The sequence below is a fragment of the Euprymna scolopes genome, chromosome 3 (genome assembly GCF_053919585.1).
Source record: "Euprymna scolopes isolate OS-2025 chromosome 3, ASM5391958v1, whole genome shotgun sequence".
NCBI lineage: Eukaryota > Metazoa > Mollusca > Cephalopoda > Sepiida > Sepiolidae > Euprymna > Euprymna scolopes.
In genome coordinates, this window is record NC_136484.1 from 166,778,671 (window position 1) to 166,799,990 (window position 21,320).

Consider the following 21,320-nt stretch of genomic DNA (forward strand, 5'->3'; position numbering starts at 1 on the left):
TTTTAAAAAAGGAATACGATTTGATTTGTATGAAACTGAAGTTTATTCAATAGAAATAAATAAAAATGAACAATAAATATTTTTTTAATCAAAAAAACAATATTTTAAAAATCAAAACTGAAAAACAAACGATAAATTAGTTTAACTGAAATACGTACAATAAATTAGCTTGACTGAAAAATGAACAATAAATTCGTTTAACTGAAAAACGAACAATAAATTGGTTTAACCGAATAACGAACAATTAGTTTAACTGAATAACACACAATAAGTTAAAAATTAAATTCAAACAAATGTTAGTCTAAACAAGGCAGAAATATTTCAAACATTGAATATTAAAACTTTTCGAAAATCTGTTGTAGAATTTAATTAAAAGTTTGAATTTTTCCTTTTCTGATATTTTTTTACTAATATTGTCATTCGCTTTGCGACAAAAATTGTTTATAAGGGAATTCGATGAACTCTATATCAGCATTTTTTTCAATTTGCTGAATAGTGTGACCATCATCACAAGAGTCAACATGAAATAATCGATTTTGATCAGCCAAAATATTCAAAGTTATGTACATGGCTAATTTTCTCTGATGAATCGAATGTAAAAAAGAATCGCATTTTGTAAGTTTGTTTATAACTATATAATTATATGAGACAAAATTATTAGTTATTATATCATTTGGGTATAGCAGAGAATCTCTGTTAATACCCTGAACGTAGCTGTTTAATTCAGCTATTTCTTCAACAGCCTCTCTCCCGGATATTAAATTTTTGCAGCTATTGCATTTCAGTTTTTTGAAAACTGCATGACAGCAATAACTTGCTAAGTATAATATAACAGGTTGCACTTCCTTGCATTGATTAACATCATCTTCTGTTACATCTATGTTAAATTTATAAACATGTAACTTTTGCTCCCTTGTCATTTCATCCCAGTTATTTTTTTTTTAATTTTTCAATTCAATAGTTCGATTATTAATTGGTAAGCTCAATTTTAAAACTGAGAACATTCTGAGTTTTTTTTTTTTTTCACATTCATACACCTGACGTATCGATGTATTATACTAATCTCCACTAAAACTTTCCTGGTAATATATACACCATGTTCAGTACATTTATACAATACTTAGTCGATTTTAAAATTGCGTAAGTAGTATGGTGCAAAGCAGTATATGTTACCTTTGTTAACTTACCAGTTCTTCCAGGAATGCTATTCCAAGTTTCTAACCAGTCACAGAACACGTTTAGGAAAGTATAATTATCACTATTTAATGTAAGTGGATTAGTATATTTATTACGATATCAACAACCTTTACATGGTGTTTTCATATTCAGTATTGTCCACCAAATATAAAATATTTGAATGTATTCTGCGATTTCTGCATAATTTGGCAAGCATTCCTGTTTTCCTAAGGTTAGCAAACCTTGAATAATATATTCGTTGAAAATTTGCAAAACCAAATTAACATTTTGCTTTTCAAAAGTAGTCGAAGAAAGAGCTTTTGAAGTCAACTTATAGCAATATTTCACAAGTGATTTAGATTCCAGGGCATAAAGTTTATTTAAACTAGAAAATGGGGCACTTATGTTATCTAATTCATGATTTCCATTATAACAACACTTTGGGAACATCATGCATTTACGTTCATCTTTTGGGCCAAGCCAATTGTTTCTAATGCATTTTAATATATGCACTGAGTCGAATAAGAAGAAAAGGGGTCTAGACGTTCTAACTTGATGGGGATATACAATTGAAAGCTTTGATGGGCTACAAAAGAAAGATATAGCTTTTTTATTTATTTCATTATTATCTGTTATAACAGATAATACCTTAAACCTTATATCTTCTAAGCCAATTATTACACGTTTAATTGTCAAATAAGTTCTCAGCTAGAAGACATTTAGTTGGCATAACATGCACAACATCCTTATATTGTGAGAATACACTGCTAAGCATAAAAGCAAATGCACTCGTGGCAGGTTCATTGCTGTTGTTAGCTAAGCCAAGAATATTACCACCTTTATAATCAAGATAAGGTTTGAGATGTATTTCATCAACAAGTAAAGATACTGTGATGTCATTCTGCATTAGTAACTTGAACTTACGTTTAATATACATGAGAAAATTGTTATCGTGTTGTTCAATGACAGGATTCATAGAAGTTGATAGGGTTAATCTTCGAATGGTTGAATAGCATGGGAAAATTACATTTTTAGTGTCTCTTAACAGTCTGTACCCTCTAAGGGAGCAGTTATATAATAAGGAAAAAATACCATCATTTCACTCGAATAATTAACCTTATTCATTGTCATTATGTTAATTTGTTCATATATGAACTAAATGGCATTAAAATATTTAAATGATTCATCTTGCACTAAAAGCAAAAATGATAAGATTAATTTTGATAAAGAACTTATATTAGAAGTTTTCATTTCCTGTTCTTCGATGTCCATTTTTTTCATATTTTCCATAAAAATATGCAGAGTATTTTCCTCTGTTACATGTTTAGGAATTCTATACTCCCCTATAGCACTCATTTCCACATCAATACAGAATACTCTAACGGCCATGTCCGGTTCAATCACCATAGACATTTTTATTTTGGGGCATGGGCATCTCTTTATATGGCATATAATGATTGTATTGTCTTGCCTAATAGAAGTCCAATAATTTTTATCTATAAACGTTAATTTTTTCTAAATCATCAATATTATGGAAAGTTTTACGTTTCCGTAACTCTAACTCGTCAGCAACACTTTCACATAATGCACGCTTAAGAGCAAAATTTTCTAACCGCATTTTCTTTGCGTTAGGAGACTCTCTAAAAGTGGTTGATGACGATGAATAAGAAGGACAGTTTGGTAATATTCGAGGAATAGCACCATCCTTAAGATAGGGATTTTTTAATTTAACACTAATTGTCTTTCCAGTCCTTTCATCAAATGCTGATGCCCCTCGCTGTATGTCTTCAGGTCGAAAATGAAGTTCACATACCTAAAGAAATAATTTTAAAGAAAATCGTACCATGTTTGACTTCATACAAAAAAAAATATATGACAAAAAACGATAAAATAAAAAAATAATTAGTCCACCCTCGAAAAGTCCTTTTAAATAACCACTTTTATAGCTTTTCGGGGGTGCTGAAAAATAAAATAACGTTTAAAATTTCGGCAAACTAGTAGTTTCCAAGATATAAAGAGATGTTAGTTTAAAAAAAAGGGGGGATAATTTAACCTAAAACGACCATCCACTTTATGGCCATTTTTTTTACATGGGCAACGAGCTATTTTTGTTTTAATTACATTTTCGCCTCAAACAAGGTGAAGTGCCGCTTTGATGTAGGAATGAACACAACTAAACGTAAAATGAGCACCTACAGTTGACCCCCTCTCCCCAACAAAAATTTTGTTTACACTTTTTGAAAGGGGGTGCTCATTTTACGTTAAACTGTGTTCATTGTACGTTTACTCCCAACCCCCAACATAAAGGTGGCAATACTCATTTTTCTTCGTTTTTATTTGTTAAAAAGATAGCGCCCTAAAAAAACATGGCCATAAAGTGGGTGCTCGTTTTACCTTAAATCTTTATAGAAAAGCGAATGCCCATTTTTTAAAACTAACATTTCTTCATATCTTGGAAACTACTCGTTTGCCGTAATTTTAAACGTTATTTTCGTTTACAGCGCCACTAGCAGTATCAGAATTTGGGGAAATTTTGACAACCCTAACACAAAACTGCGAATAATATATACAAAACTCGTAATTTCTCCGTTTAAAGTGGGCTGTTTATTATCTTTATAAAATATACTTAAAAAATAAACTATTAAAATTGTTTAAAAAATAATAGAAATATTATTATTTTTTTTTAGTGCCGGCATTTTGTAAACACTTTTTTTTTAATAAAAATAATATTTCTATTATTTTTTAAACAATTTTAATAGTTTATTTTGTAAGTATATTTTCTAAAATTCTGACACCTACAGGGCCACGACATTTACCACAAATAATTATTAATAAGCTTTTGGGATAACAAAAATGGTCATAAACTTTTATAAAAAATTTCACGCTGATATAAATATTGCACAGTAAAATAGTTGAACTAAAAAGATAAATGATCTTTCTTATTTAGAATTATTTAAACAAGGAATTCCGTTTTTTCGATATCGCTTTTATTAAATTGTTTGGTGAAAGGACATAATATTTTCACCATACTCCCCATTTTAAATAAGTTTCTTAATAATAATTTATTATTTCAGCACATAACTTAAATTACATGTAAAATTCATTCTTTATATACAAACTTTCATTTTTATTTTAAAATACGTTCTAAAAAATAAATAAAAATAAAAAAGGTGCGTTTTTTTTTTTGTTTTTTTTTTTAAATATCTCAAACATTTTAACACTTACTCTGCTATATTTAGATGGAGTAAAATCATTTCTTTTTATTGCATTAATCCACTGGTAAATTATTTATTTTTGGGGGGGGAAATGAAAACACGGTAACTTTTGGTCCATTTTCGTAGTTACCTCGGCATTTTGGAACTATACATCTCGACGGCATGTTTAAATTTATTTAACCCTCCAAAACTTTAAACCAACTTCCGGTTTAGTCATGAGACACGTGACCAAATTTCAACAGACCGATGTTCACGAAGTTACCAGACTAAATTATAGTCGTCGCTAGGCCATCATATTTCGGTAGCCACGATGAAACGCGGAATATTCAGTGTAGCTTAATTGCCATATATATTTTATAACTTACTATAAACATGTAAAATTTAATAAACCACATTTATAAATATATATTAAATGATTTTGTTTTTGCTTTATCCAGTAAATTGAGCTTTTTATATTCTCGATTCCTTCTGATACAAAATAAAATTTATCTTTTAATTTTTATATATATATATATATATATATATATATATATATATATATATATATATATATATATATATATATATATATATAATTCACTGCGGGATGGTATTCATTTACTGCTGAACGCTTTTTTTTCCACCCTCAAGATGTTATAGGAAAAAGACTAACCCACATGCGGCGAGCGACAAATAGCGAAATCGAGCAAATTAAATAGACAGGCGAGATTCGTTGTTAACTGTGAAATATTACCATTTATATGTAATATAAAAAGTTTTAAAAAGTTGTGAACTGACCGACCGCTTCTCTAGGTGTATCAGAATTTTCGTAGGAATTTTTGACACCCCTAACACGAAACTACGAATAAAATATTTTAAAAAAACTCGTAATTTCTCTGTTAAAAGTGGGTTATTTATTTTCTTTATGGATTATACTTCCAAAATAAACTATTAAAGTTGTTTTAAAAGTAATAGAAATATTTTTTTACTTTTTTAAACAGTAATGAATTTTCCGAACGCAATATTTTTCAATTTTTAAACTTTAAAAATCTATCAAAATTTTTCTTTTCATTCTATTTTTACGATATTTTCAGGGTCAATGTGAAATTTTATGTTCTTTCCAATAAACCAAATATAATATTTTAGACAACCGTTTTTTTTTTTTAATTCACCCCCCCCCCGCCATTTTCAAGTTTCTATTAAAAAGTAAATAATTAATTTACTCACCGAAAAGTAAATAATTAATTTACTCACAAATTGAAGAGAAAAGGTCAATAAATAATATATTCAAATTTAAAACAAAAAAAAACGTAGTATTTTTTTAGAATTTTACCTGTAAAGTTTGAAGTTTAAAGCCTTTTTTTAAACTACGTTATTTGTTTTTTCTTTTTTTTTTAATGGAACCTTGGTCCTTGCTCCTTTAATTGAAAAAAAAATTAGGGCTTGAATTACATTTTTCGATGAGTTATAAACTTGGAAAGACAGGGGGTCAAATAATTCACGCCTCCCATTTTGAAATGTCTATTAAAAAGTAAATAATTAATTTATGTACCAAAGTCTTATATATCACAAATTGAAGAGAAAAGGCCAATAAATAATATATTCAAATTTAAAACAAAAAAAAAGAACTGTTTTTTAGAAATTTAGCTGTAAAGTCCGAAGTTTAAAACCTTTTTTAAAAAAAACACGTTTTTTTTTTTTTTTTTTTTAATGAAACCTTGGTCCTTGCTCCTTTAATTGAAAAAAAATTAGGGCTTGAATTATATTTTTCGAGGAATTATAAGCTTGGAAAGATGGGGTGGAATTATTCACTATTTTCACGAAATTTCTGACACACCTACCGCTTCTCTGAAAGAAGCCTTTTGGAGACACACAGAAAAAGCGAACACACATACATACATTTTCGCTTTTATATTTATAGATATATATTTGACGAAAAATAAACAAAGGGCATGTAACTCCCTAACCGCTTAGGTAAATGAAACAATTAAATGCAACAGAATCGCTAATAAATAAATAAATAAACCCAATAGATCTTACATTTAAAAACGATAAAATCGTACATAAAAATTGTACAGGGTGTCGTAGATCGGTGGTAAAACACCAGACTGGCGATTGGGCAATTACAAGTTCGATATTTGTTAAAAGTTTAGCAATGCTAGCGACAGCTTATACCTAAAAACACGTGTTCATGGATAACTTTTATGCACGTAAAAAATATTTAATAAATATTAAAATCAAAAGAATATTTAAAGATTAAATAAATAAAATTAACAATATACATATATATATATACACACACACACACACATATATATATATATATATATATATATATATATGTATTTTTTTAACAATCAATTTTAATACCTTTTAAATGGTATTTTATTGATAATTGTACCAATATTGACTTCGGTTTAGCTCGATGAGAATTCAGAGCAATATAATTTATATATATATATATATATATATATATATATATATATATATATATATATATATATATATATATATATATATATACCAGTGGTGAAAAAACTGGACTAGAGTGCTCAATGTGTAGCCAGAGCAGTATATAAGAAATTTATTACTGTGAGTCCAGAATGAGTTTACATATTGTTTCAACTAAAGGAAGATCCTCAAAGAGAGGAAATATCCAACTAGCATCGTCAGAATTCATATGAATTCTGACGATGCTAGTTGGATATTTCCTCTCTTTGAGGATCTTCCTTTAGTTGAAACAATATGTAAACTCATTCTGGACTCACAGTAATAAATTTCTTATATACTGCTCTGGCTACACATTGAGCACTCTAGTCCAGTTTTTTCACCACTGGTATATATATATATATATATATATATATATATATATATATATATATATATATATATATATATATATATATATATAATTGAAAATGAACGACGTCATAATGATTTAATTGTAGTTTTATGACATCATATATCTCTTTGTGATGTCGTCCAGTGTGTACGTGATAATATATATGCAGACCTTTAACTAATGTGTAGAGCAATATATACAAAACAAATGACTAGTAAAAATTGATTAAAAGAAGACATGAGAACGTGAAATACCAATTAACCACCCGCTCATCCAGTGCCCCTGACTTATTTGATTCATTTACTATAATGGTAAACAAAATCACAAGTAAGTATATTTATAGGCTTTTAATAGTTTATAGTTTGTTTTGGTAGATGGCGTCATCCCTATGTGACGTCATCAATTTGTGAAGCCATGTAGTATTATCCTGGTGTTATACAACTATTGAAGTGGGGGACGTTTCTTTTCTTTTTTGTTTTGCAACTCTGTTCTATTGGCTGATGTCATCCCTTCGTCACGTCATTCCTTTAAGGCGTCGTCTAGTGTGCGCCGTGACCAGCAAGATAGATATAGATAGATAGATAGATAGATAGATAGATAGATAGATTATCCTAACATTTTCACTTATATTACTTTCTTTCTTTTTTTTTTTTTTTTTTTTTGACGCCCGACAAAGGAGGGATTGGATCTAGTAATTCATTTCCGTTCGTCCATTCGTTGGTTCATTTGTTCAATCTTTTCTCAATAACCACTCCTTGATTAATGTTGAAATTTTGCACAAACATTGGTCAGGTTAAAAGTAAATTTTGGCCAAAACAGATTTTTCCGGATAACTCTGGTTTCCTCTTCTAAATGGAATGGCAGGCGTAAAATTGCCTTCAATCGTTCATCCGTTCATTTGTTCCAACTTTTCTCAATAATCACGCCTTGGATTTTTTGAAATTTTGCACAAACATTAGTCATGATGTAAAAGATTTTCAGTCGTGGACGGTACCCCGCATTCTTGCCTTGTTTTTTGTTTTTTGTCTTTTCTTTTTCTTTTTTTTTCTTTTTTCTTTTTTGTTTGTTTGTTTGTTTGTTTATTTGTTTGTTTTTCTTGTCATAGTTGTGGCATTAACTTTGATTCGGTTGGCCCGGTTCTTTCCAACAAGTTCACCGTGTCTCGAACACTGTCTGACTAGGCACGGCGATCCAAACCCGCTTCCTTTATTAGGGCAAGCCATTTGCAGTTCCAGCGACGGACCTCATAAATATGAGGGGCCCAGAATCACGTGTACATCCAACTCATTTGACCGTATGTGTCGCGACGAGAAGACATGGGAGGGAGTTTGACTAGCATATGTGGTCGTGATAAGCTTCTACGGGATCAACAAGTAATTTATTTAATGTTTTGCTATTTATAAAAACAAAGGAAAAGCCAAACCAAAACACCAAAACATATTAAAAATATAATTGTTTTTGTTTTATTTTATTTTATTTTTTATTCTGTTTTTTTTTTATTTTTTTTTTTATTTTTTATTTTTTTTATCGGTGGAACTTTAAAAAGCACGACTTACTTCTTTCCTTTTTTTAATTCCGGGAAAAAACAAAGAGATGAATGAAAATGTCTCTAGAGATTGGTTGGTTTGGAAGTCAATTTCTAAATTTGTGGTTCTTCCTGGAATTTGAGTGACAATAAGGCTCATCAACATTACAGAATACTCTTCGTTCCTTTCCAGCAGAAACTGAGTGTCGTTACTTCTGCTAGTTTTTGTTTATCCTCTCAGACAGCCAAGTGACATTTTCTATAGTATGAAATGATATTAATGTAACTGCCTTTTAAAGAAGGGCAGTCAGATTGTAATATTTTTCGTAAACATCTACTTACGCATTCTCAATTCCTTTTGGTTTGTATTCGGATATTCAGCGTTTTTAGCGTTTTGAAAAGGCAATTTTATTTCAGCTTATCTATGAGCGTCACTCGGATATATGGGTTAGTTTCAAGCTCTATAATTGTTCTTAATATGATAATTATGTGCTTCCATATATCAGATTTCAATCATGCTTTCAATTTTTCTGAGGCCATATTAATTATAACAACCCGCAATACAAATCTATGCTGAATTACTGAATCGGTTATTATTTTCCAATCTAACTATGTTATCAAACAATGATTAGGTTTCTACCATATAAACACCTGCGTTAACTAAAATGATAAGGCGAAACAAAAACCATAAACATAAATAATGGATTATTGATTAAAAATAAAACGCACATGTATTATTTCCTCTACACATTATTGTACTTTAATTTATGTCAAATATAATTTCATGGTTAAATGTACTTTAAAAATACCAATTATTAACTTATTCATGTCTTTGTTTTCCTTCCACCTCTCATATTTGATATGAACGTTGAACCACAAACAACACCTGAAATAGTCTAGTATCGCTCGGTCTTGAACGATTTTTAGTATAATCTAATTATTTCTTTAATATATCGTTGGAATAAAACTGATACGTTTTCTTATGAACTTCTTTGTTTTCGGGCTTATCTATATATATGTATATGTTTTCGGGCTTATATATATATATATATATATATATATATATATATATATATATATATATATATGCGTGTATATATACGTATATGTATATATGTATACATATATGCGTATATATGTATACATATGTGCATATATACTTTGGGTCATCTTTCAATTACGCGATTCTCTTGAATTTGACTTGTGCGAATGGAAATTTAACTAACTTTCTTGGATTCTGCAGTGTTGGATTTTACTGTCATTGGATATTTTACCCTTCACCAGACTATCCATTCACGTGAACTCACTTTTTTATTCACCCTATTCCCTCCTCTGCTTCACTTTTTGTTATCAAATAAAATCTATGACTTACTTGTAGTTTTATTAAATACTTTTGCAAGCAAAATCCGATCCCGCATTTTGCTAAATCCTACCATCTGATGAGAAGGAAACTATTTCTTCGAAACTCCGCGGATTAACGACTATCCACTTATTTAGTGTTTCCTTTTTACAATTAAATCTGTTTTTAACTCTTTTTCAAAGTGTTTTTAACATGTTTTATTAACTACTTGTTCTTATATATATATATATATATATATATATCAAGCACATATGACACGTACACAAGTCCTTTCCCTCCTTCCCCCACTCTCTCTCTCTCTCTCTCTCTCTCTCTCTCTCTCTCTCTCTCTCTCTCTCTCTCTCTCTCTCTCTCTCTCTCTATCTTTCTATCTATCTATCTTTCTCTCATCTATTTCATATACTCCAGTGCCGGCATAAACAACCAAAAGCAGCTAAATTTTAAAACCTAAAATTGAAATTCCTCCCCCCTCCTCCCCTATATACCCCCCACTTTTACCTTCCTCTTTCCCTCTCCTCTCCCTATATCCATATATCTCCACACACGCTTAACTGAATCTGCTACCCCCCCACACACACTACAATCTTATATATTTTAACCTTCAAAACTTAACTATTGTCGATACCGGTCTCCGTCCCCCTTATTACTTCTTACCCCCCCCTTTTTCGTAATTCCTCTAGAACCCTTCTTCCAAATAATAACAATCATTTCTGTAAGGTCTGACGAGGCTGCTGGATCGTAAACATGGTCCAGCATCCGAAACATGTGTAACTAAACAGATAAAACAGTAATAAAAAAACATATATATATATATATATATATATATATATATATATATATATATATACGCATATGTGTGCGTGTTGTGGCTCGCATAGGTCACTAAGAAAGATTTGAACACTGTTTAGAAAAGGTATTTATATTTACAACAAGACAATAAATAAACAACGAGAATTGTAGTACTTAGAGCAAATATAACATACCACGGTGCACTCTCTAACTATATTTGATTTGGGCGGCATTTTTAGTATGTTTCGGACCTTCCATAATATGCACCATATCGCCGATTCCCTTGCTGATTGTGCACAATTCTCAAAATATAACTTTAAAAAAAACTTTCTTTCTAGTGTTAAAATGTACCCTAAGTATGTACGCGGTCTTACGCAATTTGGCTTGTTTCGGAAAACCGATCTCACCTTCCGCATGAACATGGATTAAGCAGGCAGCGTATTCGGATTCGAGCATAATTCTACATGCTTGCATGAATTGTCCGTTGGTTTACCATGTTCTTTTTAGCGCACAAATCTCTCGGTTTGTCCGTCTGAACTAGGATGATATTGAGGAGTAGTGGTTTGCTTAAGTTGAAAAATACTATAAAATTGCTTGAATTCTGCAGATGTTAACAGAGTTGCGTTATCACTCACAACGCAGTCTAGCACATCGAAACGAGCGAATAGTTTCTGTAAAAAAACTGATTGTTTTTCCTGTAGTAGATCTAATACATCTTAGTACCTCAGGCCACTTTACGAAGCTATTTACAATTAAGCAGTAATGGTTCTCGTGGATTCTTAATTACTGTTAATCAGTTTTAGGACGAGGTTTGAATGCGATAGACGATGATTTTGCTGCTAGAGGGCAACTTTTGAAAGAATCAATTACTCCGTGATATCTTTATCCATGTTCGGCCAGTACACATAGCTTCTCATTAAGCTTTTTATTCAGATTTTCTCGGGTATCCTGTATAGAAATTCCAGAGAATCCTTTTTATATGGACTTGTAAGAATTACTAATCTTTCGCTACATAAATGAGAATACGTCTTAAAGGACCCCATCGCATAATAAGAATATGTCTGAATCGTCCTTTTGTGGGACTCATTTGATTTCTCGGAATGTCACCGGAAGCTCTCTAATGGTGTTCAGTATCATTGGTTTTATTTAGCAATCAGTGCGAAGTACAGCTATTATAGAATCCTCGAAAGGTTCTTTTTCATAAGTATTAAACTTAATAGGCCATCTGCCAGGTTAATTTGTTTCGATGACAGATCTATCAGTTTAAATATATATAATTTAACAAGACCATACATTATCTTAGTAATTCCTTGGCAGAGTACACTGTTATTTCTTTCTTTGATCCAAAAATCGTAAGTGAAGGCTTGTGGTTGGTTTGTACCGTGAAATTTAGTTATAGCGAAAATAATACCTAAAGCTTCTTTTTTTATTTTATGAATATTATCACTCGATTATATTTTAATTTTGATTGTAGTGTGCCAGAAAAGGATCTGATTTTAATGTATTTTTAATCTTTTCGAACGCTGCCTGGCAATGAGGAGTTCACTCCCAAGCCTTTTCTTTTCTTTAATAATTTGTTTAGCGAGGCGCGTAGGTCGTACATATTCTTGATGAAAACTTGATAGTAGTTTGCTGATCCCAGAAAGTTTTTATAAACTTGTACATTATTGGTTTTTAATGACTGCAGTTCTTTTCGGGACACGCCTTATTCCATTTTCAGCAATAATGTAACCGAGATATCTAATCTTATTCAGGAAAAAAACGTACTTTGATTTCTTGACCATAATTCTGCATTTATTTCGAAAACTCTAGGCATTGTTCTTCTGATTATTCTGCTCTCGTCCAAGTAGGCCGTTGCGAAACTGCCCAGCATGGTGTTCATGATTTGTTGGAAAATAGTCGGCGTGACTTTTACCTCGAATGCAAACCTTCCGAATTGTATAAACTCCTCTGTGTTTTTAACTTTCTTCTACTTGGAGTTTAAGTCAACTTTTGAGAACATTTTTCTTCAGTTGAGTTTTTAAATACCTCTTCCGGGGTGGGGATGATAATAGTGATCCCTTAAAGCCGCATTTAATCCTGTAGAAAAATTGGTGCAGACTCTTTTTTCATTTGACTTTTTGTACCTAGATAACATTACTTTTATTGCCAGTCACAGTGCGAGTTGACTTTTGTGCTTTTGTCAAAGTTGGTTTGTTAAGTTTTTTTAATGTATGTAATATATTATTAAAAGATCAGCCCAGTATCCAAATGTAATTTTACTGTTTTATTTAATAGTTTGACTATTATGTACATGCGTAAATAAGTGATACCTCTGGTATATTTATACCGTTAAGAGAGTTCATATAGTGTGTATGGGTGAGTCCCCAAAAGATTATATATATATATATATATATATATATATATATATATATATATATATATATATTTAAATAAGGGAGTAGTCACCAACAATGTGTATTTTTTAACATTATTTTATTATTCCGTGTCTTGGTTTTTCATTGAGAATTATGTTTGGATCATTGTAATAATGTTTTTAAGTCATTGAAATCGTTTACGTACGTTTCAGACGGTCTGATGCGTCCTCGTCAGAAATTATTTTTATTTCTGACGAGGACGCATCAGACCGTCTGAAACGTACGTAAACGATTTCAATGACTTAAAAACATTATTACAATGATCCAAACATAATTCTCAATGAAAAACCAAGACACGGAATAATAAAATAATGTTAAAAAATACACATTGTTGGTGACTACTCCCTTATTAAAATATACATCTTTCTTTCGTTGGAATTTATTAACCCATTTTATATATATATATATATATATATATAGGAGAGAGACCTAGTGTTGCCCGGGATTGAATGAGGATCAACGAATGTTTTACAGTTCAAATACTTTTGTTGTCATTAAAATTGGTGAAATCGTCCATTTTTCAATCAAATCGATTGATTGTTTGCTCTAGTCGGGGACGCACCGCAGTACACCAGAAAGAAGCTTCACATATCTCCCTGTAGTGACTTAGTCCACAATACATTGTAGTCTACATTACCAAGTAGAGAATCCACTGCTGACTTTACAAAATTATTTCATAATAGCTTGAATTAAAATTTAAAATGCAAAAGTCAAGTATCATAGTTCAATTGTGCTGTAAGCAGAAGCATTGACAATTCCTCTTGAGAAGCCCGCATAATGGGCGAAACGTCGAGCCTCTATATCTCTTCGTCTCCATCTTAACTTCATATCGTCGGATTTTATCCATTTTTGCTAATCATATTTATATATATATATATATATATATATATATATATATATATATATAATTTTAGTCATTCAATGAATTAAAAAATTTATGGCATGAAATATTTAAATTTTATATCAGAAGATTTTTATCATTCTAAGACAAAGAATGCATTAGAAATATTTTAACTCTTTATCCTATAAGATTTCGATGTTAACCATCTCTTCAGAGGAGAAAATATTAGCAAATAGTTATAATGGTTTACACCTTATTTTATTTGCTAAAGACATGGAAAATCACGATTAAAAGTTGTTTAAGTTTTTAAATGCCATAGAGTAAGAGAAGTTAATAAAAAGGATATAAAAATTCACATCCAGATTGCATGGCAAAATCCGAAGTGAATGTCTTTGATAGCAGTGTGGTAAAATGATCCAAACTGTATTTTGAGTAATCCACATCACAAGGTAATGGTCCAAAGTAGGCATTTCCCTGGAGCAATTTTCTTTGTTTATATAATTGGTCCGGTAAAAAAAAATCTATGGGTCCGGTGGATCTGTTTATTAATAAACATATAATTTAATATATTTAATATTTTTTTAATTATAGAACATGAGCTTCAAATTCCACTCCAAAATAACTTCAAATTGTTAACCAAATAAAAATAAAACCGCTTTCAGTAGACAGGCCACGCAAAACTGAACTGATAAGAAAAATGAAAAATGAAAAAAGAAAAATTTTTAATTAAAAAATTTTAAAATTTAAGATTAAAATCAAAAAGAAAAAGAAAAATGAAAATGGTTAAAATAAATTATTTATTTATTTTTTATCCTTTTCATTTTTCGTCTCTATCTCTACCTGGATGGTGTATGCGTGTCAGTAGAGAGCTGAAGAACTGGACAACAACCGCCAAGGAGAATTTAGCTAAGCTGTCAGATCAACGAGCGGTCGAACCTTCGATAGTGGAATCGCACTATAGTTAGTACGCACTTTCTCAGGACAGTCCTGCATGGACAGCCATCTGCTGGATGTAGTTAGAAGCCGGAAATGAAGCCGATTCAACCCGACCTGGGTGAACTCTATTATTTCTTCCTCTTCCTCCTCCTCCCTTTTCCTTCTTCTTCTTCTTCTTCTTCCTCCTCCTCTACCCCCTCCAAAATTAACCACAGAGAGGTGACGGTGACTAAGTATTTAGCGACACTGACTGATAACCTGGTGTTCCAAGTTCGAATCCAGTTCGTTTCACGGAAATATTTTCACTGAAAGACGTTGCCAACCTTCAGGTAAGTATCCGATGTCTTTCTAGAAAGAATTCTTACTAGAAAGATATGGGAGAAACAAATGGCAGCAATAAATCATCTGATTCGTACGAAATGAATGAACGAAGCTCAACAGTAAGAACAGAAACAAATAAAATATATATATATATATATATATATATATATATATATATATATATATATATATATATATATATATATATATATTATTTGTTTCAGGCAGAAGGACCAAATAGATAAAAGAACAAAATAAAAAAAATAAAGATAAGGTAAAAAAAAAAAAAGTTGATACGAAAAAGTGCCAATTTTATTTTAACGACGTATCAAAGTACGAGAAAAATAGATCAAACACAAAAGTCATTCAAAATCGGCTGATATTAGAATATTGCAGCTTTTGTTTGTTGTCCAACGTTCATGTACATCAAAGGTGGAAGAAAAGCAGAGACGTAAATTAATATCATAATTGGTATTTTTAAAAGTACATTTAATCATGAAATTATATTTGACATAAATTAAAGTACAATACTCTCTAGGGAAATTAATACATGCACGTTTTATTTTTATTTAACCTGGGTGCCTGGCCTTGCTTGGGCGTTTGGAGGTGCGTATTGAGCAAAAATATTTATTAATTATTTGCTGTTTTTGGATTTTTTTTCATTATCGCTTTGTTTTGCCATTTAAAAAGAGTCCTATAATACTTTTTTTATATATAAATCTCTGGTCCCCCCCTCGCCAATCTTTCACGAAAAACACCCGTCTAGCTGAATCCACTGTGAAAAATTTCCCCCACTCTTTATCTGTGCCTAAATCAAAACGTGGATTCCATGAACAAAGCTTCTTTTTTAGAACTGCACGCCTGTGGAACTCTGTTCCGTCTGCCTGCTTCCCACCTGACTACAACTTGGATGTCTTCAAGACCAAAATTAACAAATTCCTAATGAACCGCCCCTTTAAGTAAACACTTCATCAAATCTCCACACTAACGTAATGTACTTACAATAACCCTTATCCCTGAGTGGCTTCCGGGCCTTGATAAGTGGTGATCACTGTGTAAAAAAACCCGTACCACGAAGGAGGAAAAGAACGTAAAAAAATAAAAACATGACGTCTTTGCCATTGCGTCCATCATCAAACCGGAAGTTGCGAAGGTTTAAATTTAGGCTAGTCAATCGAAAAGGTTCCAGATTGATTTAATCTTTAATATATTTCTATGAATGTGCTAGATAGCAAAGTTATACCAAACTAGAATTAATATTTTGCTAATGACATTTCCTCTGAGAAGATAGGCCTACAAAGAAAACCCATAGATTAAGGAAATTACTAAGAATATTGTATTCTTTGTTGAAGCAATAAAGTTTTGTTTTGAAAATTATATTTTTTCTGAATAAAAACTTTAAATTATGTGTATATATATATATATATATATATATATATATATATAGTCATCCACATACAGTACTGTTTCGCAGCTCATCAGTGCGGCTAGACAGGCAACTACCTCAAGCCAAGATTGAAACCCGACCGTTTGTACGGCAGTCAAGGCTCCTAACCATTACGCTATTGGCGGCTACTTGAACGAGTAGTGAGTTTAACGATGTTTTGATATCGTCTGAAATATATATATATCCAGTTGCGAAAATAAATATTCAAAAGTGTCCATCTATATATAAATAAGTTTTAAAATGTATATAATTTTTTTTCACGGTATATTAAAGTTTTCAATTTGAATTTTAAGTAATATTATATGTATATATATTTTAGGTAATATTATATGTATATATATTTTAGGTAATATCATATGTATATATATTTTAGGTAATATTATATGTATATATATTTTAGGTAATATTATATGTATATATATATTTTAGGTAATATTATATGCATATATATTTTAGGTAATATTATATGTATATATATATTTTAGGTAATATCATATGTATATATATATTTTAGGTAATATCATATGTATATATATTTTAGGTAATATTATATGTATATATATTTTAGGTAATATTATATGTATATATATATTTTAGGTAATATTATATGCATATATATTTTAGGTAATATTATATGCATATATATTTTAGGTAATATTATATGCATATATATTTTAGGTAATATTATATGTATATATATATTTTAGGTAATATCATATGTATATATATATTTTAGGTAATATTATATGTATATATATATTTTAGGTAATATTATATGTATATATATATTTTAGGTAATATTATATGCATATATATTTTAGGTAATATTATATGTATATATATATTTTAGGTAATATTATATGCATATATATTTTAGGTAATATCATATGTATATATATTTTAGGTAATATTATATGTATATATATATTTTAGGTAATATTATATGTATATATATTTTAGGTAATATTATATGTATATATATATTTTAGGTAATATTATATGTATATATATTTTAGGTAATATCATATGTATATATATTTTAGGTAATATTATATGCATATATATTTTAGGTAATATTATATGTATATATATTTTAGGTAATATATGTATATATATATTTTAGGTAATATCATATGTATATATATTTTAGGTAATATTATATGTATATATATATTTTAGGTAATATTATATGTATATATATATTTTAGGTAATATCATATGTATATATATTTTAGTTAATATTATATGCATATATATTTTAGGTAATATCATATGTATATATATTTTAGGTAATATTATATGTATATATATTTTAGGTAATATTATATGCATATACATTTTAGGTAATATTATATGTATATATATATTTTAGGTAATATTATATGTATATATATATTTTAGGTAATATTATATGTATATATATATTTTAGGTAATATTATATGCATATATATTTTAGGTAATATTATATGTATATATATTTTAGGTAATATTATATGTATATATATTTTAGGTAATATTATATGTATATATATTTTAGGTAATATCATATGTATATATATTTTAGGTAATATTATATGCATATATATTTTAGGTAATATCATATGTATATATATTTTAGGTAATATTATATGTATATATATTTTAGGTAATATCATATGTATATATATTTTAGGTAATATTATATGTATATATATTTTAGGTAATATTATATGCATATATATTTTAGGTAATATTATATGTATATATATTTTAGGTAATATTATATACATATATATTTTAGGTAATATTATATGTATATATATTTTAGGTAATATTATATGTATATATATTTTAGGTAATATTATATGTATATATATTTTAGGTAATATTATATGCATATATATTTTAGGTAATATTATATGTATATATATATTTTAGGTAATATTATATGTATATATATTTTAGGTAATATTATATGCATATATATTTTAGGTAATATTATATGTATATATATTTTAGGTAATATTATATGTATATATATATTTTAGGTAATATCATATGTATATATATTTTAGGTAATATTATATGTATATATATATTTTAGGTAATATTATATGTATATATATATTTTAGGTAATATCATATGTATATATATTTTAGGTAATATTATATGCATATATATTTTAGGTAATATCATATGTATATATATTTTAGGTAATATTATATGTATATATATTTTAGGTAATATTATATGCATATATATTTTAGGTAATATTATATGTATATATATATTTTAGGTAATATTATATGTATATATATATTTTAGGTAATATTATATGTATATATATATTTTAGGTAATATTATATGCATATATATTTTAGGTAATATTATATGTATATATATTTTAGGTAATATTATATGTATATATATTTTAGGTAATATTATATGTATATATATTTTAGGTAATATCATATGTATATATATTTTAGGTAATATTATATGCATATATATTTTAGGTAATATCATATGTATATATATTTTAGGTAATATTATATGTATATATATTTTAGGTAATATCATATGTATATATATTTTAGGTAATATTATATGTATATATATTTTAGGTAATATTATATGCATATATATTTTAGGTAATATTATATGTATATATATTTTAGGTAATATTATATACATATATATTTTAGGTAATATTATATGTATATATATTTTAGGTAATATTATATGTATATATATTTTAGGTAATATTATATGTATATATATTTTAGGTAATATTATATGCATATATATTTTAGGTAATATTATATGTATATATATATTTTAGGTAATATTATATGTATGTATATTTTAGGTAATATTATATGTATATATATTTTAGGTAATATTATATGTATATATATATTTTAGGTAATATTATATGTATATATATTTTAGGTAATATTATATGTATATATATTTTAGGTAATATTATATGGATATATATTTTAGGCAATATTATATGTATATATATTTTAGGTAATATCATATGTATATATATTTTAGGTAATATTATATGTATATATATTTTAGGTAATATTATATGTATATATCTGAAATTGCTAAAGAACAATTTAGATTGATCATTAACGATGTCAGTTACATCTATATAAGATAAGATAGAAAATAAAACAAATATACAATAGTTTTGTTTTTGTTTGTTTGTTTGTTTGTTTGCTTGCTTGTTTTTTTGTTTGTTTGTTTGTTTTGAATATATTTATTTCTTAACTATATTCACACAAGAGTTCTCGATTAAAATATACGTAATTCGACTTTCAAAATAAGGAAATTGATTTATATTCTTACATTTTTTTTCATTCAATAAAACGAAACAAACCAAACAAAGTTTGAGGACATTTCCGGTCCGACACATAAAAATGGCCGATTGATAAAATTTATTTTAACTGATTGATTTATACAAAAAATCTGTCGAATGGCAAATAAATGTTATAATTGTTCTTTGTTTTTTGTTTTTTTTTTGTTTTTTTTTTTAATTAAGGGGTTTCCTTATTGGCTTTATAGATACTATCAAGCTTTCTGATTATTGTTGTCATTTGCGCATTAATATGGTTGCGAAAAGTGTGTACAAGCAATTAACTCCCAACTATGGGTAAAATATCAACTTGTGTTCAATTAAGTGCATGGAATGAAACGTTTACAGCAAGCATTGCTTAACCAAACGAAACCAGTCTATACATGTGGTCACCTCTCTAACGTTTATTATTAACTAATAGTGGAACATGAGTATCAATTAAAAGTTTATGTTGTATTGTTCGGACTACTGTCATAATCTTGGATGTTATTTTCACAATGTTTCGGCCAATGTAATCATCGACCTTCTTCAAATGCCTCTCGTCCAACTTGAGAATCTATAATGAATTTCAATCCATAAACTAATTAAATAATCTTCTATATAAATAAAACAATAGATGTGTGTCTGTCTGTGTGTCTGTCTGTATGTCTGTTTGTGTGTCTGTGTGAAAATATTTAACCGATAAACCCTTAAACTACTGGCCTGACTAATATTGTACTGGTACACATAAAACTCAAATTAACAGAAAATAGTGCTCTTACACGAAGAATTGTTTATAACGAGTAAAATCTTTGTTTGTGTGGGTGAATAACGCGTACAGACGTTCATTTGCAAAACGTTTATTTCAATTCGCCGATATATTTCCATTTCTTTCTGCGCATGCCAAAATATATTTCATTTCTTCAAGTCCTTTAATATTAAACTATTTTTTTTACCTATCTCTCGATAGCTACATCGGTAAGGAACGTGGCTGGAACACTAAATGTTTTGGTTTCGATTCTAGTTGATGGTTACCAAATCATTTTTTTTTTTTTTTTACATAAGTACAATATATTAGTTACACTATAATATTCGATAGAGAATTGGTTATACAGGGTGACCCCCCAAAAAAACAAAAGCTAAAT

General features: G+C 28.4%; 1 protein-coding gene across 2 annotated transcripts in view; it reads left to right on the forward strand.

Moving 5' to 3' along the window:
• Positions 1 to 21,320, forward strand: part of LOC145260210 (uncharacterized) — a 213,715-nt gene that overhangs the window by 96,672 nt on the left and 95,723 nt on the right. Inside the window, exon 1 of one of the 2 annotated variants that reach the window (XM_080118057.1) lies at positions 7,396 to 7,539. The exons of the other annotated variant lie outside the window; for it this stretch is intronic. The gene's annotated coding sequence lies outside the window, so the exon portion shown is untranslated. Of the gene's footprint in view, positions 1 to 7,395; positions 7,540 to 21,320 lie in introns of those variants that run through there. 2 annotated transcript variants of the gene reach the window in all.